The sequence below is a fragment of the Mobula hypostoma genome, chromosome 10, assembly GCF_963921235.1.
Source record: "Mobula hypostoma chromosome 10, sMobHyp1.1, whole genome shotgun sequence".
NCBI classification, from domain to species: Eukaryota; Metazoa; Chordata; class Chondrichthyes; order Myliobatiformes; family Myliobatidae; genus Mobula; species Mobula hypostoma.
Window position 1 is genome coordinate 10,445,332 of NC_086106.1, and position 27,961 is coordinate 10,473,292.

Sequence of the window (27,961 nt, forward strand, 5' to 3'; positions counted from 1 at the left end):
CGCAAGTGGGGTGGATGGGGGAGGGGTGGAGAAGAGCGGCCTGCCTCGAGGATATGGTGGTGAGCATGCTCCTGGGCCTGGCCTTTCATGGGTCCAGGAGGCAGGCAGTCAAGGACTCTGCCCAGGCCAACTGCCTGCCCCTCTTTTGGGGATACGTTCAAGCCCAGCTGTTATTGGAGAGGGAGCATGTGGCCGCCATGGGTACAATGAGGGATTCTGGGAAAGGTGCCCTTCCCCTCCCCCCCACCCACCCTGGAAATTGACTGTTTTATATGGTGTATTGGCATCTATTTGTATATGACCCACCTGGACAGCCCCAACTCTTACATCAAAATGCTGTTCATTGACTTTAGTTCGGCATTCAATACTGTGATCCCCTCCAAGCTGATCGCCAAAACTTCACTAGCCTGGTATCAGCTCATCCCTCTGCAATTGGACCTTGGACTTTCTGACTAACAGACCCCGATCAGTTAAGTTAGACAACCTCTCCTCCTCCACTCCCACCCTAAATACCGGCGTGCCTCAAGGCTGTGTGCTGAGCCCTCTTCTGTACTCCCTTTTCACCTATGCCTGCGTTCCTGTACATGGTTCTAACTCCATAATCAAGTTTGCAGATGACCCCACGGTGGTTGGTCTGATCAGAGGAGATGACGAGACGGCCTACAGGGATGAGGTCCAGCACCTGGCCACGCAGTGTGCCGACAACAATCTGGCCCTTAACACCCAGAAGACCAAGGAGATCATTGTGGACTTCAGGCACACCAGGAGTCACACTCACGTCCCCATCCACATCAACGGAACTGTAGTGGAGTGTGTATCAATCTTCAAATTCCTTGGTGTCCACATTTTCTGGTCCCTGAACTCCTCCATCCTGATCAAAAAGGTGCAACAATGCCTTTATTTCCTGCGGAGCATCAAGAAAGCTCACCTCTGTCCCAGGATACTGACGGACTTTTACCGCTGTACCATTGAGAGCACACTCACCAACTGCATCTCAGTGTGGTATGGCAATTGTCCCGTATCGGACCACAAAGCACTCCAGCATGCGGTGAAAACTGCCTAGCGGATCATCGGCACCCAATTGCCCACCATTGAGAACATCTAGTGTTGGCACGTGGCCAAGTGGTTAAGGTGTCAGTCTAGTGATCTGAAGGTCGCTAGTTCGAGCCTCAGCTGAGGCAGCGTGTTGTGTCCTTGAGCAAGGCACTTAACCACACATTGCTCTGCGATGACACCGGTGCCAAGCTGTATCAGCCCTTGTGCGATTCCCTTGGACAACATTGGTAGCGTGGAGAGGGGAGACTTGCAGCATGGCTGACTGCCGGTCTTCCATTCAACCTTGCCTAGGCCTGCGCCCTGGAAACCTTCCAAGGCGCAAATCCATGGTCTCATGAGACTAACGGATGCCATAAGAAGTGGCATCAGCATTGGACTTCAGGATGAAAGGTCCCGAGTTCGAATCCAGCCGGCTCCCCTGCACGCTTTCCATCCGTGCTGGGTTACGAGCTGGTGATCTCTTTGGAAACTCACCCTGCGGAAGGCAATGGCAAACTATTGCTGTAACTTGCCTGGTACGCGGTTCCCCACTACATCAGAGGCGTGGAGGGAAATCGCCCGCTAACCGAAGAAACTCCAGATTGTGACATACCTTTCCATAGACAGTAATAATCATAATTTAATTTGAATTTGTTCACTGTCTTGTAAATACTTGACGTTTGCATTTTGTGTACTTTAGCGTGACTAAACTTTTGTACTTTTGTAAAACAATGGGCTCCAAACATTGCAACACCATGTGCAGCCTTTTCACTGGACAGGCCTTGAAAGCGGTGCAGGCGGAATTGAAAAGGGAGCTGGAAGGAGAGAATTTGGAGGGCTGTTTGGACAGGTTGGATACACTGGGCTAGTCTTGGATGGGACTGGTATGGAATCAATGGGCTGAATAGCCTCTTTCTGTCTCCTGAGCCAGGACTCAGGCCACACAGGGCATTGACCGCAACGTAGTCCACGCTCCTCAGAGAAGGGCTGATCCTGAAGACTCAGGGCTCATTCGGAAGCAACCCTACACATCGGCAGGACTGAGTGCCAAGTCCACAAGTCAAGTCAAGCTTATTGGCAATTAATTTATACATGTACACCATCAAACAAGACAATGTCTTTCCAGACCAGGGTGTAAAGCAGAGTAGTATACATAACACACAATAATTTAAGGATAAAATCTACAGATTAATTACACATAAATAAACAAAGTGCATAAATTAAATATTGAGGTTCAGAACAGATTAACCAGTGACACTTCGAATGCAGGGAGTTCAGAAGCCTGATGGCCTGAGGGAAGAAACTGTCTCCCATTCTGACCGTTCTTGTCTTTATGCATCAGAGTCTCCTGCCTGTGTCACAATGGCAGGGGCATTGGGAGCAAGGGATGACCCAAATGCAAGACACATCTTGTGAGGTTACTTAGATTTAGTTTATTGTTTGATACCAGGAGAGCAAAGCACAAGCAGGAATAGCGAACTGGACAAGGACTGAGGACTACGACTAGGCTGGGACCAAGGGTCTGGGCTTGGACTCGGAATCGGCTCCCAGAACTAGAGGAGACATGGAGGCTAGGGTATGGACTCCGAGCCCGAGACTGGGCAAAGACCCAGTACCTGGGTCGTGCCTCGGGCTCGGACCCCAGAACCAGGCATGGACATGACATGGGCTAGGGAGAGGAGGGACATGGAAAAACAGAGCCTCGGTCTCAGAAGAGCAGGTACACAGAACCACAGACAGAACACAGAGTAGTGACCCCTCATTGGGTACAGGACATAGGGCCGGGACTCCTGATCCTCCACAGGACAATGGCAAGATGGCCTGACTTACCCCACAGAGGCGAGGACAAGACCAGCACAAATGAACACCAGACAGTACCCATCTAGCTCCGGCAATAGAACTAGACCAAAGTACAGGCAGAGGCTGCAGACGAGGGTTAGAGGTGAGAGGGGCAGAGACGGGATTCAGACAGCAGGGTAGGATAGGAAGCACAGACCACCAGGGCCAGGACTTGACTCAGAACTGGGAAGCCGCTAGGACGAGGACTTGATTTGGTGCTTGAATGCCGCCAGGGCCAGGACTTGACATGGAGCCTCTGAGTAGTGGCGAGCTCTCGACTCGGCCGGGGAACGGTAGACAGCGGTTCTTGATTCCCTCCGGCGGGTTAACCGACCTCGGTGCGGAGAGTTTGCAGGCTCGCTTCGGCGAGGTAACTGGACAGCGTTGCTCCGGTGAGGAAGGGCGAATGACCGACACTCGCCTCGGCAGAGACAAGGCTTGCTCTGGCCAGATGACATTGGCACACCGTGACTTTACAGACGCTCCCACCCGAACGGCTGAAAGCCGGAGATATAAACTACCGGTTCAGCCGAGTGTTAATTGCCTCTAATCACCAAAGTCGAGGGACACGGGAAAACAGGGAATCAACGGTCCGGATCTGAACATAAACAAGGTAAATTTAAAGGGACCCCGATCCGGACCATGACATCCTGGTGGTAGAAAGTCAAAGAGGATACTGGTTGAATGGGTGGGATCCTTGCTGATACTGAGGGCCCTGCGTACGCAGCGCTCCCTGAGGGAGGTAGGGAGCCACCTGAGTCTTTCTGAGGGCATTCCGCATAGGTGGCTGATACACGGGGGACTGGATCCTGTTTTTTGTGTGAAAGTCTTTACGTGGTGGTGGCTAAGCCCCCAAACCGTTCACAGCGGCCCCCACCCCTGCCCCCAGTAAGGAAAACCTAACCGTGTGAGAAGGTTGAGCCCTTGTATGAGACTGACAGGCGCCCCTGGGTGTTCCCTCGGCAGGGCAGGAGGAGGAGGTGGGTGTTGCGCTGCGGTACTCCTCTGGAGAAAGTTAATTGAAATGCCTGGCATTCCTGCGGCTTCTCGCATTCTGTCGGCTCTCTCCGACCCATCGATTACGCACGGCGGCTGACTCACGCTGGCTGACTCCCCGAAGACCATCACCGCCCCGGCCACATTTATAATCCGCTGCAGGTTTAGGCTCCAAGGGGGATAACCCGAGCTGAGCGATGAAGATATCGTCCAAATATTCACCTCGCCCCCCCCCCCGGCTCGTTTCATCCACCCACCCAAGTGACTTGTGGCCAAAGAGCCCTTGGGATGGACAGCTGCCTGTGCCGATCCCGGCGAGCGGGGGCAGGAGAGTGGGGTTGGAGCCCAGCGGCTACTTGGGCTATTCCCCGGCAGTCTGGCCCACAGATCCGTGGCCTCCCCTACCGCCGCGCTCGGGTCGGGGGAGCAACACCTTATAGTCCGCCTGGGTAGCCGCCAACCTGATGGCATGAACATTGACTTCGAAACCATAGAAAAACTACAGCACAGAAACAGGCCTTTTGGCCCTTCTTGGCTGTGCCGAACCATTTTCTGCCTAGTCCCACTGACCTGCACACGGACCATATCCCTCCATACACCTCCCATCCATGTATCTGTCCAATTTATTCTTAAATGTTAAAAAAGAACCTGCATTTACCACCTCGACTGGCAGCTCATTCCATACTCCCACCACTCTCTGTGTGAAGCCCCCCCCAATGTTCCCTTTAAACTTTTTCCCCCCTCACCCTTAACCCATGTCCTCTGGTTTTTTTCTCCCCTTGCCTCAGTGGAAAAAGCCTGCTTGCATTCATTCTATCTATACCCATCATAATTTTATATACCTCTATCAAATCTCCCCTCATTCTTCTACGCTCCAGGGAATAAAGTCCTAACCTATTCAACCTTTCTCTGTAACTGAGTTTCTCAAGTCCCGGCAACATCCTTGTAAACCTTCTCTGCACTCTTTCAACCTTATTAATATCCTTCCTGTAATTTGGTGACCAAAGCTGAACTCAATACTCCAGATTCGGCCTCACCAATGCCTTATACAACCTCATCATAACATTCCAGCTCTTATACTCAATACTTTGATTAATAAAGGCCAATGTACCAAAAGCTCTCTTTACGATCCTATCTACTTGTGACGCTACTTTTAGGGAATTTTGTATATGTATTCCCAGATCCCTCTGTTCTACTGCACTCCTCAGTGCCTTACCATTAACCCTGTATGTTCTACGTTGGTTTGTCCTTCCAACGTGCAATACCTCACACTTGTCTGTATTAAACTCCATCTGCCATTTTTCAGCCCATTTTTCCAGCTGGTCCAAGTCCCTCTGCAGGCTCTGAAAACCTTCCTCACTGTCTACTGTTGTTCGTCCATCGTACGTCGATGAGGACCTTGACACCATTATGATGGTGTCGAGACTAGCGCTTGATTTGGATTTAAGTGAGGGAGAGTTGCGCAGCGTCAGCCTCACTCTCTCTTCCTAATTCCCATCTGGATCCAGTGGCAAGACAGAGTCTAGACGGCTGGAGATGGGACTAGGCGCAGTGGATGACCAGGACGTCTTCTGTGTCTTGTCCTGCTCTACACGTTCCACGACGCTTGCAGAGACCGCCTTCTTGACCGTTGGACCTTCCATTGGTCTCGTCCGCTCAATCCGCCGGAGTCTGTCTTCACATGCTGGGATAGACAATTCCCTATCTCACCGAGGGTTTTGGACCCGTCGGCTACCCTCACCTGGTTTAGCCGGCTTGTCGAAGCCGTTGCCCGGGGTGTGGCCGCTGTCGCATGCAAACAGCTACGGGGAGCCACAGGTGAGAGCTGAGTGCCAGGTGGGGACCAAAGGTGGACTAACCGCCCTGAAAAGGACGCGATATGTTCCCCCACCAGAGGTGCTACCCCTCCCTGACACCCCAGACACTGTCTACTACACCTCCAATCTTTGTATCATCAGCAAATTTGTTGAACCAATTTACCACATTATCATCCAGATCATTGATATAGATGGCAAATAACAATGGACCCAGCACTGATCCCTGTGGCACACCACTAGTCACAGGCCTCCACTGTGAGAAGCAATTCTCTACTACCACTCTTTGGCTTCTTCCATTGAGCCAATGTGTAATCCAATTTACCACCTCTCCATGTATACCTAGCCACTGACTTCTCAAACTTCCAGTAATTGCCCCTCCCCCTTCACCATTCCCCATCCCCATTTCCCTGTCTCACCTTATCTCCTTACCTGCTTGTCACCTCCCTCTGGTGATCCTCCCCCTTCCCTTTTGGTCTTCTGTCCTCTCCTATCAGACTCCTCCTTCTCCGGCCCCGTATCTCATTCACCGATCAACCTCCCAGCTCTTTACTTCACCCCCCCCCCCATTTCATCTATCACCTGCCACCTTGTACTTCTTCCTCCCCTCCCCCCACCTTCTTACTCTGACTTCTTATTGCCTTTTTACCAGTCCTGATGAAGGGTTTGGGCCCGGAACGTCGGCTGTTTACTCTTCTCCAGAGATGCTGCCCGGCCTGCTGAGTTCCTCCAGCGTTTTGTGTGTGTTACTTTGATTTCCAGTGTCTGCAGATTTCCTCCTGTTTGTGGGTCAGCATGGAAAGACTCCATCCTGTGTGTAAGAACGTAAGAAATAGGAGCAGGAGTCGGTTATCTGGCCTGTCAAGCCTGCTCCGCCACTCAATAAGATCATGGCTGATCTGGCCATGGACTCATCTTCACCTACCTGCCTTTTCCCCATAGCCCTGAATTCCCCTACTGTGCAAAAATCTATCCAGCCTTGTCTTAAATATATTTACTGAGGTAGCCTCCACTGCTTCATTGGGCAAAGAATTCCACAGATTCACCACTCTTGTTAGACAATAGATAATAGGTTCAGGAGTAGGCCATTCGGCCCTTCGAGCCAGCACCACCATTCACTGTGATCATGTCTGATCATCCACAATCAGTACCCTGTTCCTGCCTCCTCCCTTCACTCCGCTTTCTTTAAGAGCTCTATCTAACTCTTTCATGAAAGCATCCAGAGAATTGGCCTCCACTGCCTTCTGAGGCAGAGCATTCCACAGATCCACAACCCTCTGTGTGAAAAAGTTTTTCCTCAACTCCGTTCTAAATTGTCTACCTCTTATTCTTAAACTGTGGCCTCTGGTTCTGGACTCCCCCAACATTGGGAACATGTTTCCTGCCTCGAGCGTGTCTAATCCCTTAATAATCTTACATGTTTCAATCAGATCCCTTCTCATCCTTCTAAATTCCAGTGTATACAAGCCCACTCGCTCCAATCTTTCAACATATGACAGTCCCGCCATCCCGGGAAATAACCTCGTTTTCCCTCTGGGAAAAGCAGTTCCTCCTCACCTAAATCTACTCCCCCACATCTTGAGGCTGTGTCTCCTAGTTCTAGTCTCACCTACCAGTGGAAACAACTTTCCTGCCTCTGTCTTATCTATCCCTTTCATAATTTTACATGTTTCCACAAGATCTCCTCTCATTCTTCTGAATTCCAGCGGAGACTGTCCCAGGTGACTCAATCTCTCCTCATAGTCTAACCCAAGTTGGGGATTTTTCCCTGGATATGGACCATGCTGGAAATAGCCAGCAGGTCAGTCAGCGTTAGCAGAGGAGCACAGAGCCCATGTTACAGGTCAACAAACTTCAGTATGTCACCAAAGACCAGCAGATTTCTACAGATGTACTGTGGAGATGATCCTGACCCGTCTAGCATGGAAGCTCCAATGCATGGCATTGCAGTGAGTTGTGGGCTCAACCATCTCCATTATGGGCAAAACTCGCCCCACCGTCAAGGACATCTCCAAAAGGCAGTGCCTCATCTATTAATCAGAATCAGGTTTAATAGCACCAGCACATGTCGTGAAATTTATTAACTTTGTGGCAGCAATATAGTGAAATAAATGATAAAAGAGAGAGTTAAATTAAATCAGTGCCTATAAAAGGTATTCACCTCTCCCCCTTCCCCTTTTGGAAGTTTTCATGTTTTATAGCATTCAATCACAATGGATTTAGTTTGGCTTTTTTGACACTGATCAACAGAAAAATACTCTTTTGTGTCAAAGTGAAAGTAAATCTCTATAAAGTGATCAAAATTAATTACAAATATAAAATGCAAAATAATTGATTGCATAAGTATTCATCCTCTTCAACCCAGCATCGAGTACATTCGCAATTGGCAGCAATTACAGACTTGAGTCTGTGTAGATAGGTCTCTATCAGCTTTGCACATCCAGACACTGCAATTTTTCCCCATTCTTCTTTACAAAACCTCTCAAGCTCTGTCAGATTGCATGGGGATCGTGAGTGAACAGCCCTTTTCAAGTCCAGCCACAAATTCCCAATTGGATTGAGGTCTGGACTCTGACTTGGCCACTCCAGGACATTAACTGTTGTTTTTAAGCCATTCCTGTGCAGCTTTGGCTTCATGCTTGGGGTCATTGTCTTGCTGGAAAACAAATCTTCTCCCATGTCGCAGTTCTCTTGCAGACTGCATCAGGTTTTCCTCCAGAAATTCCCTGTATTTTACCCTCTACCTTTGCAATCCTTCCAGGGCCTGCTGCAGTGAAGCATCCCCACAGCGTGATGCAGCCACCACCATGCTTCATGGTGGGGAAGGTGTGTTTTTGATGATGTGCGGTGTTCGGCTTACAGCAAACACAGCATTTTAGTCGGATGGCCAAAAAGCTACCTTCTTCCAGCTGACTTCAGAGTCTCCCACCTGCCTTCTGGCAAACTTCAACCAAGATTTCATGTGACTTTTTTGAACAGTGGCTTTCCCTTTGCCACTCTCCCATAAAGCTGTGACAGGTGAACACAGACAACAGTTATCGTATCTGCCGTCTCTCCTATCTCAGCCACTGAAGCTTGTAGCTCCTCCAGAGTTGTCATAGGTCTCTTGGTGGCCTCCCTCACTCGTCCCCTTCTTGCACGGTCACTCAGTTTTTGAGGTTGGTCCACTCTCAGCAGATTTACAGCTGTGCCATATTCTTTCCATTTCCTGATGATTGACTTAACTGTACTCCAAGGGATATTCAGTGACTCAGAAATTTGCTTGTATCCATTTCCTGATTTGTGCTTTTCAATAACCTTTTCGCGGAGTTGTTTGGAGTGTTCTTTTGTCTTCATGGTGTAGTTTTTCTAAGGATACTGACTCACCGGCAGTTGGACCTTCCAGATACAGGTGTATTTTTACTATAATCAATTAAAAGGAGGAGAGGAGGAGGAGAAGTTGGCAGCGCAACACAGCACACGCAGCCTCTCCGGTGATCAATACCTGTTATCTATCAAGTAGGGTGCCGTGCACAGTCCTGATTTGATGGAGACGGACGTGAGAGCACGGAAGAACATCTGGTGAAACTTCTGAAATGCCTGTTTCACTGCCGCTGCTACTGTGTGATCCAGAATCTCCGGAGGGGAAGGCCCCGAGTCCTCGGCTTTGCTTGTTGCTTGGCGGCCGGGGCGGGTTCGAAGCGCTCGGCAGAGGATGGTGCTCGCTGCTCCGTGTCGGAGGGGCTGGTCGGAGGCTCGAAGTTTTTGGACGGACTCAGAGTCCGCTGCGGTCGGGTGCTTCCAATGGTGCTGCATCAGCAAGTTTGCGGCGCTTGGAGGTTCATAGCAGGGAGAGTTTCTCCCTTCTGCCACCTGCGTGAGATGACGGGGCTATCGGGACTTTGAGACTTTTTTTTTTACCGTGCCCATGGTCTGCTCTTTATCAAATTACGGTATTGCTTTGCACTGTTGTAACTATATGTTATAATTATCTGGTTTTGTCAGTTTTAGTCTTGGTCTGTCCTGTGTTTCTGTGATATCATTCTGGAGGAACATTGTATCATTTTTTAATGCATACATTTCTAAATGACAATAAACGAGAACTGAGTGTCCTCATAATCTAAACACCTTGATTGCACATGGGTGATCTCCAGTTAACTTAATGTATGACTTGCAAAACCAATTGGCTGCACCAGTGATGATTTGGTGTGCCATATTAAACTGAGTGAATACTTACGCAATCAATTATTTTGTTTCTATATTTGTGATTAATTTAGATCACTTTGTCGAGATCTGTTTTCACTTTGACACGAAAGAGTCTTTTTCTGTTGATCAGTGTCAAAAAAGCCAAACTAAATCCACTGTGATTCAATGTTGTAAAACAATAAAACATGAACACTTCTGGGGGGGGGGGCGCGGGGGAGGGCAAATAATTTTTATAAAACAATGTATTGAGGTAGTGTTCATGGGTTCAATGCCCATTCAGGAATCGGAAGGTAGAGGGGAAGAAGCTGTTCCTGAATCGCCAAGTGTGTGCCTTCAGGCTCCTGTACCTCCTCCCTGATGGTAACAGTGAGAGGAGGGCGTGCCCTGGGTGGTGGGGGTCCTCAATGATGGATACTGCCTTTGAGGCACCTCTCCTTGAAGATGTTTCTCACCATCTGGGACATGTCCTCTTCTCATGAGAAGCCTCAAGAGTTTAGGAACAGCGTCTCCCTCTCCGGAAGAAGCCAGAGTGAGGAATAGAAGGAGGGAAGGAGAAATCAATGTTCATCCCAAGACTAACGAGAGGGAATGTGTGGTTCCTCCGTCCTGAGGCTGGCCTCATCGTGGAATTGAGGAGGCCATGGATCGACAAGTCGGAATGGGACTGGGGACCGGACTGTTTGGCCACCGGGAAATCCTGTTTTCTTGTCGATGGAGTGAAGGTGCTCGACAAAGCGGTCCCCCAATCTAGGCCAGGTCTCACCAGTGTAGAGGAGGCCGCAGCGGGAGCACTGGATAAAGTGACATCATTTCCTGTGCAGTGCTCCGTGGGAAGTATTATGGGAGGCCAGCCCACAAGCTAGGCCAAGCAAGAATGTCTGTTTAACAGGGCAATCGTTAGAGCCCAGTGGTTTGTGATGAGGGAGGGAATTGGGTGGGATTCAAGCTACAAGAGCTGGTAGTGCCCTCCGCCTCACAACCTGAGGGGGCCGAGTTCGATCCTGACCTGGGCGCTTTCCGTGTGGAGTCTGCAGGCTCTCCCTGCGACTGTATGGTTTCCCTCTGGGGGCTACGGTTTCCTCCCACATCCCAAAGGCCCGCGGGTTGGTGGGCTAATTGGCCGTGAGTGTGTGGGTGAATGGGGGGTAGACGACGAAGAACGCAGTGAGGATTAAAGATTGGGATCAGTGAAGGATTAATAATGTAGCGGTCAGCACAACGGTTTACGGCACGGGCGACCCGGGTTCAAATCCCACCGCTGTCTGTAAGGAGATTGTACGCTCTCCCCGTGACCGCGTGGGTTTCCTCCGGGTGATCTGGTTTCCTCCCACGTTCCAAAGACCTACCAGTTGGTAGGTGAATTGGTCATTGTAAATTGTTCTGTGATTAGGCTAAGATTAAAACTGGGGGATTGCCTGGTGGCACAGCTTGAAGTGCTGGAAGGCCTATTCCATGCTGGATGTCAATAAATACGTAAGTAAATAAATAAATTATGAAGTAAATAGATAGATAGGTAGGTAGATAGATGAATGAATGGAAGGATGGTCAATGGTCAGAACGTACTTGATGGGCTGCTATACCTCCCTATGACTCTACCATGTGGCATTGTAGCTTCTTGGAGACTTGCAGGAACGCCCGTCCTTCTTTCTAAGGGTCCTCCACGTGCTCAGGACAAGTCCGAGCGTGGTGGTGCAGGGTTCTTTCGAACTGTTGGCTCGTGCGCGGAGCCCAGCTCACTCCTGTACTTCTTCATTTCATCGGTCCCAGGAACGGCAGGGACAGAATGAATTGCCGACTTGAAATGCCCCTCGACTCCGCCAGCCCGCTGGGGTCGGGTTGGGTCAGAGGGCAGTTACGAACAGTGGCTTGTTTTCTGCCCTCGTGTGTCCATCTCCTATGCAGATCGACCCGGGATAGGGAGGCAGCCAGCCCCCCGACCCCCACCCCGACCCCGCAACCTGACAGCAGCAGAGCCAAAACCTTCACATCCCGCTCATTCAGGTTCACCGGGTTGAATCCAGAGATGAAGGGGTTAACCTAGGAGGAGAGATTGACGCGCCTGGGACTACACTCGCTGGAATTCAGAAGAATGAGGGAGAATCTTAGAGGAAGATATAAAATTATGAAAGGGATGGGTAAGATAGAGAGAGGAATGTAGTTTCCACTAGTAGGTGAGACGAGAACTAAGGGCCATAACCTCAAGATCCAAGGGAATGGATTTAGGATGGGAATGGAAAGATACTAATTTTCCCAGAGAGTAATGTCAACTCAGGGAAAAGACTACCTCAATAAATATACTTAACACAAGTTAGGTAGTCTTTTGCAGAGCAAGGGAATTAAAGGTAGTGGGGAGAGGGAGGTAGGTGGAACTGAGACGATGGCCAGCCATGGTTTTGTCGAATGATGGACCAGGCTCGATGGGCCAAATGGCCTACTCTTGCCCCTATTTCTTCCAGGGAAAGGCAACAAGGTGGAGACATATTAGACTACAGATGATGGAATAGGATCGACTAGGCTTATACTCGCTGGAATTTAGAAGATTGAGGGGGGGGGAATCTGATTGAAACGGATAAAATCCTAAAGGGATTGGACAGTCTGGATGCAGGAAGATTGTTCCCGATGTTGGGGGAAGTCCAGAACGACGGGTCACAGTTTAAGGATAACGGGGAAGCCTTTTAGGACCGAGATTAGGGAGAACTTCTTCACACAGAGAGTGGTGAATCTGTGGAATTCTCTGCCACAAAAAACAGTTGAGGCCAGTTCTTTGGCTATATTTAAGAGGGAGTTAGATATGGCCCTTGTGGCTAAAGGGATCAGGGGGTATGGAGAGAAGGCAGGTACAGGGTTCTGAGTTGGATGATCAGCCATGATCATTCTGAATGGTGGTGCAGACTCGAAGGGCCGAATGGCCTACTTCTGCACCTATTTTCTATGTTTCTATGGAACCAGGAGAGACAATTCCTCCCTCCTCGCTCCTGCCTTCCTCTGTTGGCCTTCATTAGTCGGGAGGAATTGAGTTCAAGAGCCCTGAGGTAACACTATAAAACCCTGGCCAGCCTAACACTTAGAAAGTTGTGTTCAGTTCCGGTCCTCTCATTCTAGGACGGATGTGGACGCGGTAGAGAGGATGCAGAGGAGATTTACCAGGGCTAGAGGGCATGCCCTGTGAAGGTAGGTTGAGCAAGGTGGGGGCTTTCTGTTTGGAGCGAAGGATGGTGAGCAGTGACTTGACAGAGGTGTACAAGATGATAAGGCGCACAGACAGAGACTTTTCCCCCAGGGCGGAAATGGCTAATACCAGGGAGCTTAATCTTACAGTGATTGGAGGAAGATATAGTGTTTTTTTAATACACAGAGTAGTGAGTGAGTAGAATATATTGCTAGCTGATGTGGTGGCAGATACATCAGAGACACTCTTGATAGGAGCATGGAGGGTTATGTAGGAGGGGTTAGATTGATCTTAGAGTAGGTTACAGGGATGCACAACATTGTGGGCCGAAGGGCCTGTACTGTTCTGTGTTCGCTCCACCAAGGGAGGCTCTCTCGTCTGGACACTGAGTGTGAGGTTCTATCTCAGCTCAGGGTTCAGGCCAGGGCATTGCACGGGAGGGGTTGAGATAGACAAATTCCTTAATCAAGTTTATTTGCTACGTTGAACTTCAAACGCAGTAGGACTCCTGCTGCTCTCTGCAGCCTTGGCTTGTGTCTCCTGTGTGAGATACCGCAGTAAGCTCCAAATTCCTTCCACATCGTTCCCACCAATTAATTGCTGCAACCTCTTACTTTATCACAAGAGAATTCCTGCGTGTTTGGCCTTTCCACTGTTGCCAAGACTGTGAGGTTGGAAAAAAAAACATTCATAACCTGATGGCCAGTTCCAGCATCCCACACACCCAGCGATGGGACAGCACGGGTTAGATACAGAGTGAATCTCCCTCTACACTGTCCCATCACACACTCCCAGGACAGGGACAGCACGGGTTAGATACAGAGTGAATCTCCCTCTACACTGTCCCATCACACACTCCCAGGACAGGGACAGCACAGGTTAGATACAGAGTGAATCTCCCTCTACACTGTCCCATCACACACTCCCAGGACAGGGACAGCACGGGTTAGATACGGAGTGAATCTCCCTCTACACTGTCCCATCACACACTCCCAGGACAGGGACAGCACTGGTTAGATACAGAGTGAATCTCCCTCTACACTGTCCCATCACACACTCCCAGGACAGGGACAGCACGGGTTAGATACAGAGTGAATCTCCCTCTACACTGTCCCATCACACACTCCCAGGACAGGGACAGCACTGTGTATGGAGAGGGGGAGGTCAGCAAAGGTCGGGAGGGGATTTTGCTGGTTACCTTTCCCATGGGCTTGGCCAAACTTGACTGGACAAGTAAATCCAAAGATTATCTCAATGGTCAAGAGTCAACAGTTCAAATCTCACCCTAGTAACTGGGGAACCTGCATTCAGGTTTGAAGTGATAAGCCAGGCCAATTATAAGGGTGGCCACACAATTGGTGGATTATTGAGAAAATCAATTTATGAGATATTTCATATTTCCTTACAACGTAGAGGTTGTTCTGGCCATTGTATCTATACTGCCTCTCAGACCAATCCATCTATTCCATGCTGTCATGTTGTTCCTGTAAACGAGGATTTAATTTTACTTCAGAACAACCTTCCATTCTCCTCTTTTATGTAGGAAAGTTTCCTCAGAATTCCTAAAATTTCCTTTTCCAGTCCTTAGACAACATTCACTAGTCTGGTGCTCCCCAAACAGCAGGAGTAGCCCCACCAACTTCCCAATATCTGTAAGATTTCACTCGGGTTGAAGCTCAGAGGAAGATTGAAATCATCGAGGCGAGCGAGTGTTCAGTGCCGTCTTCCAGCCTCTCGATCGTTGCTGCCGGAGTGAAGTGTCTACATATGGCGGTCTCCTTCTCTCCTATTAACTCTGTCCTTGCCCAGAGACCCCATCAATCCTTGGGGTTGGGGGGGGGGTTGATGTTTTATCTTTGAATGGGTTCCATGATGTTTCTTTGTTTCGTGGCTGTCTGTGGGGCTGAATACTGCATACGTACTTCGATATTAAATGTACTTTGAATCTTGTATCACCACCTAAACATTCGACTTGTATCCGGCTCCCTATTTCCCTTGAGGAAAGGAAATATGTTGTACCGGAGTCTCCCCCACTCTTCCTAGTTTCACTCTGTCTTTTTTTTGTTGGGGACCGGCACAGAGCAGCCGGGACCATATTGAATGGTGGGACAGGTTTGAGGGGCCGAGTGGCCTGCTCCTGCCCCTATTTTCGCGCAGACGCAAGAGAAGGCAGATGTTGGATTCTGGAGCCAGGAAACTGAACTGCCGGAGGAAAGGAGCGGGCCGAGCAGCGTCCGTGGAGGCAGGAACATTCCAGTGCAAGAGCCTGTCTCGGGCGTCAGAGTGGAGAGCGTTGACAGCCAGTGTCGGGGAAGGGGTGAGCCAGGGGCTCGTCTGTGATAGGTGGAACCGGGTGAGGCAGGGATGATGGGGTAGGTGGCGGAGAGTGGGGGAAGGGTAGAGTTAGAGACTGGGTAGGTTGTTAGGTCATAAGAGTTGATTTATTTAGAAGATTCAGCATGGTGACAGGTCCTTGCAGCCCAAAGAGCACACACCACCCAACTACACCCTTGTGACCAATTAACCTAACATAAGACCATAAGATATAGGAGCAGAATTAGGCCATTTGGCCCAACGAATCTGCTCCACCATTTCATCATGGCTGATCCATTTTCCCTCTCAGCCCCAATCTCTTGCCTTCTCCCCGTAACGCTTTGTTCCCTGACTGATCAAGAATCTATCTACCTCTGCCTTAAATCCACCCAGTGACTTGGCCTCTACAGCTGCCTGTGGCAACGAATTCCACAGATTCACCACCCTCTGGCGAAAGAAATTCCTCCTCATCGCCGTTCTAAATGGACGTCCCTCTATTCTGAGGCTGTGTCCTCTAGTCTCTCCCACCACAGGAAACACCCTCTCCACATCCACTCTATCGAGGCCTTTCACTATTCGATGTTTCAATGAGGTCTCTCCTCATTCTTCCGAATTCCAGTGAGTACACGCCCAGAGCCATCAAATTCTCCTCATATGACAGGCCTTTCAATCCCCAGAATAATTTCTGTGAACCTCCTTTGAACCCTCTCCAAGCTCAGCATATACTTTCCAAGCGGCCCAAAGTGAAAGAGGAGGTGGAGGGGGTGGGGGCATTTGACGCTGTAGCTGCCGTTTTCTAGCTGGGCGATCTGTTAGCTTTTGTGTGAAGGAGCGGGTGGTGGGTTTGGCGTTTATTATTTTGCTTTTTTTTCTCATGCAGGTCGGGGGGGGTGAAGTGCTTTGATGCCTTTTCTTTCAACATGGATTTTCTGTAATGTCTTGGCTATCTGGAGAAGGCGAGTATCAGAGTTGTGCCTACTTTGACAACAAAATGCACCTCTGGAACTGCTCCCAATCCTTCAAGCGAGGTCTCACCAGAGCCTTATAAAGCCTCAACATTACTGCTTCATTAACCCATAGGAGCCCCTTTAAAAGAACTTCTCCTTCAGAATAAATTCCCTCCGGTCGAAAAGTTTACTGATGAGTTCCTCTGTCTTCTGTGTGACTTGAGGCTTTACGATCAAGCACATGGAGTTTCTTAAGGAACGCTCAGATTTAAAATTGACCAGATGTCTTTGACACCCACACAAGTAAAACTTTGTTTTGATATCTTTTTATGTAGCACTGCCAGGTCTACCTAACCGTGGGGTGTGTATGACTGTCGCATAATATTAACTTACTTTAATTTTGATCTAGCTTTTAATCTCTTACAAGCTTGCTAAGGCATGTCATTCAGTGCACTCTCGTGTTTAACATAAGGTATGATTACTTAATTGAGATTTACAAGATGTAACTGTGGCTCTCTCTCTCTCTTGAGCGGAGCAGGGGGGGAGGTGTTGCTCCCAACCTGTTAGAACAGAGATGAGGAGGAATTTCTTTTGCTAGAGAGTGGTGAATCTTTGGAATTCATTGCCACAGGCGTTTGTGGAGGCCCAGTCATTGGGTATATTTAAAGGCAGGGGGTGATAGATTCTTGATTGGTCAGGGCAAGAGGAAATATCGAGGCAGAGGCAGGAGATTGGGGCTGAGAGGAAAAAGCGGATCAGCCATGATGAAATGGCGGAGCAGACTCGATGGGCTGAATGGCCTAATTCTGCTCCTATATCTTATGGCCTTATGGTCATTGTTTTAATGCCATGGTCCAAAACCATTAAGCAAGGTGTCAGTGGACCCCGTGTTGGACACCCCCAGAATGGAGGTAAGGACCCGACAGCAGAGAGATTTTTCATCACCTGTACGAGAGATTGAAACCAGTGCCCAGAACATAATCAGCATTACATTCTGAAGAAGCAGCCTTTTCCAAGGAGAACGTGGGCTTCGGTTCAATTGAGGGGAAATGGAGAGGCTGACTGGGTGAAAATAGAGAGTATGGGAGACAGGCATGGAGCGTTTGTTCGTTAGGTTGAATCCTTATCCCTGTCCAAACCTCATTAATTAGTAGGTCCTGTTGTTACCAACTCAAGAGATTCTGCAGGTCTCTTGTGTTTGTGCAACTGCGAAGAAAGCACGGCACCACCTCTACTTCCTCAGGAGCCTGCAAAGATCCGGCATGACATCTAAAACTCCGACAAACTTTTATAGGTGTGTATTGACTGGTTGCATCAGGGCCTGGTATGGAAACACCAAAACCCTTGAATGGAAAATCCTACAAAAGGTACTGGATACGGCCCGGTCCATCACGGGTAAAGCCCCTCCCCTCCATTGAGCACATCCACATGAAATGACACTAGACACTAGACACTAGAATACTACAGCACAGTACAGGCCCTTCGGCCCTCGATGTTATGCTGACCCATATATTCCTAAACAAAAAGTACTGAACCCACACTACCCCGTAACCCTCTATTTTTCTTTCATCCATGTGCCTGTCTAAGAGGCTCTTAAATACCCCTAATGTTTTAACCTTTAACACCATCCCTGGCAAGTCATTCCAGGCACCCACAAACCTCTGTGTCAAAAACTTACCTCTGATGTCTCCCCTAAACTTTGTACATATGCCCTCTGGTGTTTGCTGTTCGTGCCCTGGGAAACAGGTACTGGCTATCCACCCTATCTATGCCTCTCATAATCCTGTAGACCTCTATCAAGTCCTCTCTCATTCTCCTATGCTCCAAAAGAGAAAAGTCCCAGCTCTGCTAATCTTGCCTCATAAGACTAGTTTTCCAATCCAGGCAATATCCTGGTAAATCTCCTCTGCACCCTCTCCATAGCTTCCACATCCTTCCTATAATGAGGTGACCAGAACTGAACACAATACTCTAAGTGTGGTCTCACCAGAGATTTGTAGAGTTGCAACATGTCCTCTCTACTCTTGAACTCAATCCACCTGTTAATGAAGCCTAACATCCCATAGGCCTTCTTAACTATCCTATCAACCTGTGCAGCGACCTTGAGAGATGTATGGATTTGAACCCCAAGGTCCCTCTGTTCATCCACACTCTTAAGTAACCGACCATTCACCCTGAGCTCAGCCTTCTGGTTTGTTCTTCCAAAATGCATTGCCTCACACTTATCCGGATTGAACTCCCTCTGCCACTTTTCCACCCAGCTCTGCATCCTGTCTACATCTTCTTGTAACTTTCGACAACCTACAGCTCCATCCACAGCTCCCCCAATCTTCGTGTCATCCACAAACTTACTCACCCATCCTTCCGCCTCTTCATCCAGGTCACTTATAAAATTCACAAAGAGCAGGGGTCCCAGGACAGATCCTTGCGGCACTCCAGTAGTCACCGACCTCCAGGCAGAATACTTTCCTTCCACCACTTCCCTCTGCTTTCTTCCTGTAAGCCAATTTTTTATCCAAACAGCCAAGGTTCCACTGATCCCATGCCTCATGACTTTCTGGATGAGTCTTTCGTGGGGGACCTTGTCAAATGCCTTGCTAAAATCCATGTAGACCACATCTACCGCCCTAGCCTCATCAATTTCTTTTGTTACCTCTTCAAAAAACTCAATTAGGCTCGTGAGGCACGACCTTCCCTTCACAAGACATGTTGACTATCCTTGAGTAGACTGTACTTCTCCAAGTGCTCGTAGATCCTATCCTTAAGAATCCTTTCCAATAGTTTGCAGACCACCGACGTAAGACTCACTGGTCTATAGTTCCCAGGATTCTCCCTATTACGTTTTTTAAACAAGGGAACTACATTTGCCATTCTCCAATCCTCCGGCACCTCCCCTGCAGCCAAAGAGGATTCAAAGATCAGAACTACTGCTCCAGCGATCTCTTCTCTCACTTCCCACAGAAACCCGGGGTATAACACGTCCGGCCCCGGGGACTTATCAACCTTGATGTTTTTAAGAAGATCCAACACTTCTTCTTCCTTAATCTCCACATTGTCCAGCACACAGGCCTGTTCTATTTCAAACTCACCCTGAACAAGGTCCTTTTCCCTTGTGAATACTGAAGCAAAGTATTCATTTAGGACCTCCCCAATCTGCTCCGCCTCCAGGCACATGTTGCCTTCTTTATCCTTTGGCGGCCCCACCTTCATTCTTGTCATCCTTCTGTTCTTCACAATGCATAGAACACCTTGGGGTTCTCCTTAATCCTACATGCCAAGGCCTTCTCATGCCCCCTTCGAGCTCTCCTAAGTCCTTAAGCTCCTTCCTGGCTACCCTGTATTTCTCATGAGCCCCTCCTGCTTCCTGCTTCTCATATCTAACATATGCTTCCTTCTTCCTCTTGACGAGTTGCCTCACGTGTTTCGTCAGCCACTTTCCTACCATTTTTTCCTTGTCTCAGTGGGGCAAACCTATCCTGAACCCAGTACAAGTGGTCCCTAAACTTCCTCCACATTACTTCTGTGCTTTCACCCTTGAACATCTGTTTCCAGTTTACTCTCGCTAGTTCCTGCCTCATCCCCTCATAGTTAGCCCTTCCCCAGTTAGGCACTTTCCCATTTTGTCTGTTTTTGTCCTTTTCCATAGCTATGCTAAAGCTAAGGGAGTTGTGGTCACTCTCACCAAAATGCTGGCACCAGAAAGCAGCATCCATCATCAGAGATCCCCACCACACAGACCATGCTCTTTTCTCACTGCTACCATCAGGAAGAGGGTACAGGAGCCCCAGGACTCACACCACCAGGTTCAGGAACAATTGCTGCCCCTTAACCATCAGGCTCTTGTACCAAAGGCGATAACTTCACCTGCCTCAACATTGAACTGTTCCCACAACCAATGGACTCACTCTTCATCTCATGTTCTCGATATTTTTTGCTTATTTATTATGATTATTTCTTTCTTTTTGTATCTGCACGGCTTTTTGTCTTTTGCACACTGGTCGAACACCCAAGTCGGTGCGGTCTTTCATTAATACTGTTATGGTTATTATTCTGTGGATTTATTGAGTATGCCCACAAGAAAATGAATGTCAGGGTTGTATGTGGTGACATACTGTATATGCACTTTGATAATACCATTTACTTTGAACTTTGAGATGCTGAAAATCCCGAGTAACACACACACACACAAAGTGCTGGAGGAAGTCAGTAGGCCCGGCAGCATCTGAGGCCTAGGGTTCCCAACCTTTACTAGGCCTCGGGCCAATACCATGAAGTAAGGGGCCTGTGGGCCCCAGATTGGGAACACCTGATCTGAGGAGAGGAATAAACAGTTGATGTTTTGAGTCATCAAGTCTGATGAACGGTTTCGGCCTGCAGTCACATGGCAAGAACTGAAACACTCCTCTCCTGATGGCCACCAGTGAACAAGATGGATTCTTATTAAGAGCTACTTCATGTCCTGAAATATGAATTCCCAGCTCCCATTCAGCACAGAAACAGGCCCTTCAGCCCATCTGCTCTATGCCGAACCATTTAAACTGCCTACTCCCATTGACCATAGTCCTTCATATCTCTACCATCCAACATTTCTCTCGAACGTTGAAACCGAGCTCGCATGCACCACTTGCTCGTTCCACACTCTCATGACCCTCTGAGTGAAGACGTTTCCCCTCGTGTTCCCCTTAAACTTCTCACCTTTCACCCTTAACCCACGACCTCTGGTTGTAGTCCAACCCAGCCTCAGTGGAAAAAGCCAGCCTGCATTTACCCTACCTGTCCCCCGTCATAATTTTGTACACCTCTATCAAATCTCCTCTCAGTCCTCTGTGTTCTAAAGAATACAGTCCTAACCTATTCAATCTTTCCTTATCGTACTGTACAGTATGTGGTGTACAGCCTGAGATTCATCTTCTGCACAGACAGCCACGAAACAAAGAAAATCATGGAACCGTTCAAAGAAAGACATCTGTCCCCCGTCATAATTTTGTATATGCTTCAGCAGGTCAGGCAGCTTCTATGGAGAGGAATAAAGTGTCGACAATCCGGGCCCTGATGGAGGGTTTTGGCTGGAAATGTCGGCTGTTTATTCTCCTCCATAGATGCTGCCTGGCCAGCTGAGTTCCTCCAGTGTTTTGTGTGCTTCTCTAGAATGGAGATAATTTTCCCACACTCTTCCCTATCGAAATACGTCAATTGTACTCTCTCTCTCCAGGGAGGACAGACCCAGCCTCTCCAGTCTCTCCCTAATGCTCCACCACAGGCAATGTCGGGGTGAATCTCCTCTGCACACTCTCCAATGCAATTGTGTCTTTCATGATGTCTCACCTCACCTCATTCACCTCATTCTCAGCCCTTGATGCTCCCGGATGAGTGGCAGAAGCCATCGGAGTGTAATGGCACAGAAGGAGGCCATTTGGCCCATTCACTCCATGCTAGCCCAGAGACCTTGTCAACACTCATCCAGCTTCTAGCCCAGTCATGTTTTTTCTCTCTCTCCAGTTTGCCCCCCGATGCTTTCCTGAAGGTGCTGATGATTCTAGCTCCCCCCCACCCCCACCCACTCCCTGGGCAGGCGGCCTGCTCTCTGTTAAACAAACTTCTTGCTGCTTTTCAAACTCCAGACACCTCCGAGGCTGCTCTCTCCGCCGTGTGTGGGCAGCTCCTGCTCTGGACTTTCAAAGCCGACGGCCTGGGCCTTGGCTGCGACAGGAGTGGTGGAGCCTCGGGCTGGAGCTGGGAATTGCGTTGGAGCTGGTGTGCGTGCAGGAGGCTCTGCTCCCGCTAAGCTGTGCGGGCGCGCGGCTACGCGGTAACTGAAATGCGCCGGCGTTTGTAACCCTCTGTCGCCATGCAGCTGGGATAAAGACAGGTGAGGCGAAGTTTATCGAGTGTTGAAAAACTTTCTTTGTTGTACTGCATTCCATTCTATGCTTCAATTAATAAATAAAATCAAAAGTATGCGATTCTTGAATTTTCATTCTAAATATTCATAGTTTGCATATTACAAAAATAAACATTTAAAGTGCAGCGTGGTTTTCCGGCCGTGTAAACATTTCCAGCTCAGAGCGATGGTTGGTCATTGCAGCTGTAAAGAAAAATTAGAGGGAGTAAGAATTATATGATTATTTATTGCTTTTATTTTGTTTGTTGATTGATTGAGCTATAGCACGAAACAGGCCCGTCCAGCAGTTCCCCAACTTAACCCCAGCCTAATCACAGGACAATTTACAGCCACTAATTAACCCACTGACCGATACGTCTTTGGACTGTGGGAGGAAACTGGAGCATCCTGAGGAAAACGTACAAACGAACTCCTTACAGACTGCGGCGGGAAGGTAAGAGGCAGGGAGAGCCACCTATCAGCTTCTCGCTTGTCCTCCTCCTCCTCCCCCCTCCTTTTCTTATAACCTGTCACCTTCCCCCTTCCTCTCCGGTCCCGATACGGAACGTCGACTGTCCGTTCATTCCATAGATGCAGCCCGACCTGCTGAGCTCCTCCACCACCTTGCCTGTGTCGCTCTTGATTCCCAGCATCTGCAGAATCTCTTGCGGTGAAGGGAAGCCTCTGCCTGTTTCAGGAGGCCTAGGCCGCACTGTCTACAGACAAACCAGACTGAACAGTGTGGGTGGCTTCGGACAGATTAAAAGTTTGAGGAGGAAGAAGAGAAATTGGAGCAGACGTTCCCAGCCTTCTCTGCCGCGCCTTCCCCCCCCCCCGCACTCTTTCTGTCCTGCTGACGGATGGCTCTGCCTCTTAGAAAGTAACAGTGCTGAGAGGCTTTTGCCACGGAGACAGATGTCTGCCTCCCCGCGATAGATGAGTGTGGTTGGCCCACACAGGAGCTATGAGGCTGAATCACCCTGTCCTCTTGCAGCCCCCAAGTCCATGTTTAATTAAAGGGCCTGGATTTATCTTGCACTTTCTTGGTGGAAGGCAGTGGAGGTTTATAGGCCGACGTTGCCTGGGTGCAGGGATTCGCCTGATTTATTCACACTTTTGTTCCCTTATGACACAGACAGAGGCCATTCTGCCCATCGATTCTACACCAGCCTCATTCTCCCATGGATTCCCTACAACCTACCTTCCCGCTCAGCGCAGAAACACGCCGTTCGGCCCGCTGTCTCCATGCTGACCATCCAGAGTGCATCTGTCCTCATTTCAATTACTGGTGCTTGCTCCGTTGTGTTCTATTTACAGGCTGGGCACTTCTGAAACGTTGCCACCACCACCCGCTAAGGCAGCGTCTCCCAGGTTGAAACCGTACTCTGGATGAAAATACAATTCCTCACATCCCCTCCAACCTTCTTAAGGCTGATTTATACTTGTGCGTGCTAGCTTACGCCGTAGCCTATGCAAGTGGGCTACGCCGTTGTGAGCATTTATACTTGTGCGTTGGTGTGTCTGCGTCGCTCTGCAATTCGCTGCCAAAACGCTAGTTGGCGGAGGGGTTTCTATGCCACTGTGTTGAGTTTCTTCGTGTTGAAACTCAATATGAAGAAACTCAAACTTCAAACAATGGCGACTGAAACTGACGGAGGGTGAATTTTCTGTGCTCGTCCGGCCACTGAGAGACATGGACGAGGAAATGTATTTCAAATATTTTCGGATGTCGGCAGGTAGATTTGACGATTTGGTGCATTGTCTCCAACTATTTATTTCGCATCAGCGTACGCACAGTATACTCAGAGACTGGCAATCACCATCCGAGTTTTAGCTTCAGGTGGAAGTCAACAGGCTGTAGCAGTTAGCTACAAACTGGCGACAAGCACAGGGTCCTCCATAATTTCGGAGGTCTGTGAAGCTTTTTGGAAAGCATTGCAGTCAGAGTTCCTTCCCTGCCCTTCAGTCGCCCAATGGGAAGTTTTGCGGTGTAGGAGGAAATGCGATGCTACCAAGCGGACCAATCACAGTTGTTGTGGTCTGCGTCACCGTGACGTGTAGTTACATTTTGGGAGGGGTGCGCGTTAGGCTACGGCGTAGGGTTCGGCGTAGAGTGCAGTGTAGGGTACGCCGCTACGCCGTACCTACGGTGTACATTTGATGCACAAGTATAAATCAGCCTTAACTGCTTCATTAAACACTCTGATTTAAAAAGTTTTAAGTTACACAAAAGATTTGTTACTATCCATCTCAGCTATTTATTTATTTATTGAAATACAACGCAGAATAGGCCTTCCTGTCCCTTTGAACTGTGCTGCCTAGCAACCCGAGTTAACCTCGGTGTGCGGAATAGGCCTTATCATCAATTTAAGCCCCCGCTGCCCAGCAACCTCCGACCCAACCCCAGGCTAATCCCTGCGAACATAGAACAGTACAGCACAGAAGCAGGCCATTCAGCCCACAATATTGTGCTGGACCGGCACAAAAGCAAATCTAAAACACCCAAACACTAATCCCTCCTACCTACCCAATGTCCATATCCCTCCGTCTTCCTTACATCCATGTGCCTATCTAAACGTCTCCTAAAAGCTTCGCAAACAACAGGAATTCTGCAGATGCTGGAAATTCAAGCAACACACATAGAAGTTGCTGGTGAACGCAGCAGGCCAGGCAGCATCTCTAGGAAGAGGTGCAGTCAACGTTTCAGGCTGAGACCCTTCGTCAGGACTAATGTCAGACCCCTTCTCCCGTCTTCAACCCTCCTCTTCTTCATGGACACCCCGCTCTGGTCTTCTGCCTGCTCTGGATCTCTTTATTGCCAACTGCCGACGGGACATCAACCGTCTCGACTTCACCACACCTTGTCCCCATTCCAACCTCACTCCTTCGGAACGCTCTGCTCTCCACTCCCTCCGCACTAATCCTAACCTTATTATTAAACCCGCCGATGGGGGGAGTGCTGTTGTAGTCTGGCGTACTGACCTCTACCTTGCCGAGGTACAGCGACAACTCGCGGATACCTCCTCTTATTTACCCCTCGATCGTGACCCCACTAAGGAGCACCAGGCCATTGTCTCCCAAACCATCACCAACTTTACCCGCTCAGGGGATCTCCCATCCACTGCTACCAACCTTATAGTTCCCACACCTCGCACTTCCCGTTTCTACCTCCTACCCAAGATCCACAAACCTGCCTGTCCTGGCCAACCTATTGTCTTAGCTTGCTCCTGCCCCACCGAACTCGTTTCTGCATACCTTGACACTGTTTTATCACCCCTTGTTCAATCCCTTCCGACCTATGTTCGTGACACCTCTCACGCTCTTAAACTTTTCGATGATTTTAAGTTCCCTGGCCCCCACTGCTTTATTTTCACCATGGATGTCCAGTCCCTATATACTTCCATCCCCCATCAGGAAGGTCTCAAAGCTCTACGCTTTTTGGATTCCAGACCTAATCAGTTCCCCTCTACCACCACTCTGCTCCGTCTAGCAGAATTAGTCCTTACTCTTAATAATTTCTCCTTTGGCTCCTCCCACTTCCTCCAAACTAAAGGTGTAGCTATGGGCACCCGTATGGGTCCTAGCTATGCCTGCCTTTTTGTTGGCTTTGTGGAACAATCTATGTTCCGTGCCTATTCTGGTATCTGTCCCCCACTTTTCCTTCGCTACATCGACGACTGCATTGGCGCTGCTTCTTGCACGCATGCTGAGCTCGTTGACTTCATTAACTTTGCCTCCAACTTTCACCCTGCCCTCAAGTTTACCTGGTCCATTTCCGACACCTCCCTCCCCTTTCTAGATCTTTCTGTCTCTGTCTCTGGAGACAGCTTATCCACTGATGTCTACTATAAGCCTACTGACTCTCACAGCTATCTGGACTATTCCTCTTCTCACCCTGTCTCTTGCAAAAACGCCATCCCCTTCTCGCAATTCCTCCGTCTCCACCGCATCTGCTCTCAGGGTGAGGCTTTTCATTCTAGGACGAGGGAAATGTCTTCCTTTTTTTAAAGAAAGGGGCTTCCCTTCCTCCACTATCAACTCTGCTCTTAAACGCATCTCCCCCATTTCACGTACATCTGCTCTCACTCCATCCTCCCGCCACCCCACTAGGAATAGGGTTCCCCTGGTCCTCACCTACCACCCCACCAGCCTCTGGGTCCAACATATTATTCTCCGTAACTTCCGCCACCTCCAACGGGATCCCACCACTGAGCACATCTTTCCCTTTATCCCCTCCAAACCTTTCCTACTCATGAACCAGCCCAAATACCTTTTCAAGCTTCGTAATTGTACCCACCTCATTCCTCAGTCCACAGCTGCGCCGTAGCGTAACGTTCAGCACAACGCCTTACAGTACGGGCGACCCGGGTTCGATTCCCCGCCGCTGCCTGTGAGGTGTCTATACGTTCTCGCCGTGACCGCGTGGGTTTCCTCCAGTACTCCGTCCAAAGACGCACCAATTGGCAGGTTAATTGGTTGTTGTAAATTATCCCGTGATTACGCTAGAATTAAATGGGCGGGGGGGGGGATTGCCAGCTGACCCAGATCAAAGATTCCGCGCTGTATCTCAAAATTAAGCACCACCGTCTACCATGTGAAAACCTTGCCCCTCTGGTTGCCTCTAAATCTTACCCTTGCACCTTAAACCTGTGTCCTTTTCCCTTCTGTTTTCAACTCCCCTACCCTGGCGGGGTGGAGGTACGTCTCTACCAAAGGAGGTGTGAGGTGTTCCTTCCCTCCGCCGGCCTGCAGGGCACCAGCTCAATGACGGCTTTTCTAGAGCGCGACAACCAGGAATGCAGGCAGCGCTCTTGATCATCGTCCCGCCAAACGCTTCTCCAAACACAACACGACTTGGCAGGCTGGTAAATTCATTTATTATTGCTATTTAGAATTTATTATTATTGCTCCTCCTCTCCGCTAGCCTGCAGGTCACCCTGGGGCAAGGTGTAGCACCTGCTTAGCCCCCCGATCAGGGTCAGGTGAAGCCATGGGGGCAGGTGGTGGATGGTCGTACGAGCAGCCAGTGCAGATCACAAGTCCTGGTTATGTGACCACTGATGCCAGGCAGACAATCTCTGAAGAGTATTGATAATGGCCCCAACATCCCTGAAGATTACAGACCGACTTCCTTGCTCTGCACCCTCTATAGACTCTGCAAGAGACTCATACTGAAAAGGATCTCCCCCTTGGTTGAAGATCTTCTGACACCAGACCAAGCCAGATTCAGGCCAGGCCGCTCTTGCTGCGGTCAAGTCCTGAACTTAGCCCAGTATATTGAGCAACACACGTCAAAGTTGCTGGTAAACGCAGCAGGCCAGGCAGCATCTATTGGAAGAGCTTCAGTTGACGTTTCAGGCCGAGACCCTTCGTCAGGACTAATTGAAGGAAGAGTTAGTAAGAGATTTGAAAGTGAGGGGGGAGGGGGAGGGGTATATTGAGGATGGCTTTGAAATGCGACAAATTACAGTGGCAGTATTCATTGACTTAACAGCAGCATAAGACACTGTGAATCACAGAGGCCTTCTACTGAAACTAAAATTTTAAAGAACAAAACCACAGCCAAAGTAATAAGAAGCCTCCTAGAAAATCACAGATTTTATGTAGAAATGAATGAAATTAAGAGTAGGTGGTGTCCACAAAAAAGCGGACTACCACAGGGATCAGTCCTGGCACCTCTACTATTTAATGTCTACACAAACGACCAACCAGCCTTTCCTAACACATGCAGGTTTATCTATGCAGACGACCTATGCGTAGCAACACAAGCTAACTCCTTCCA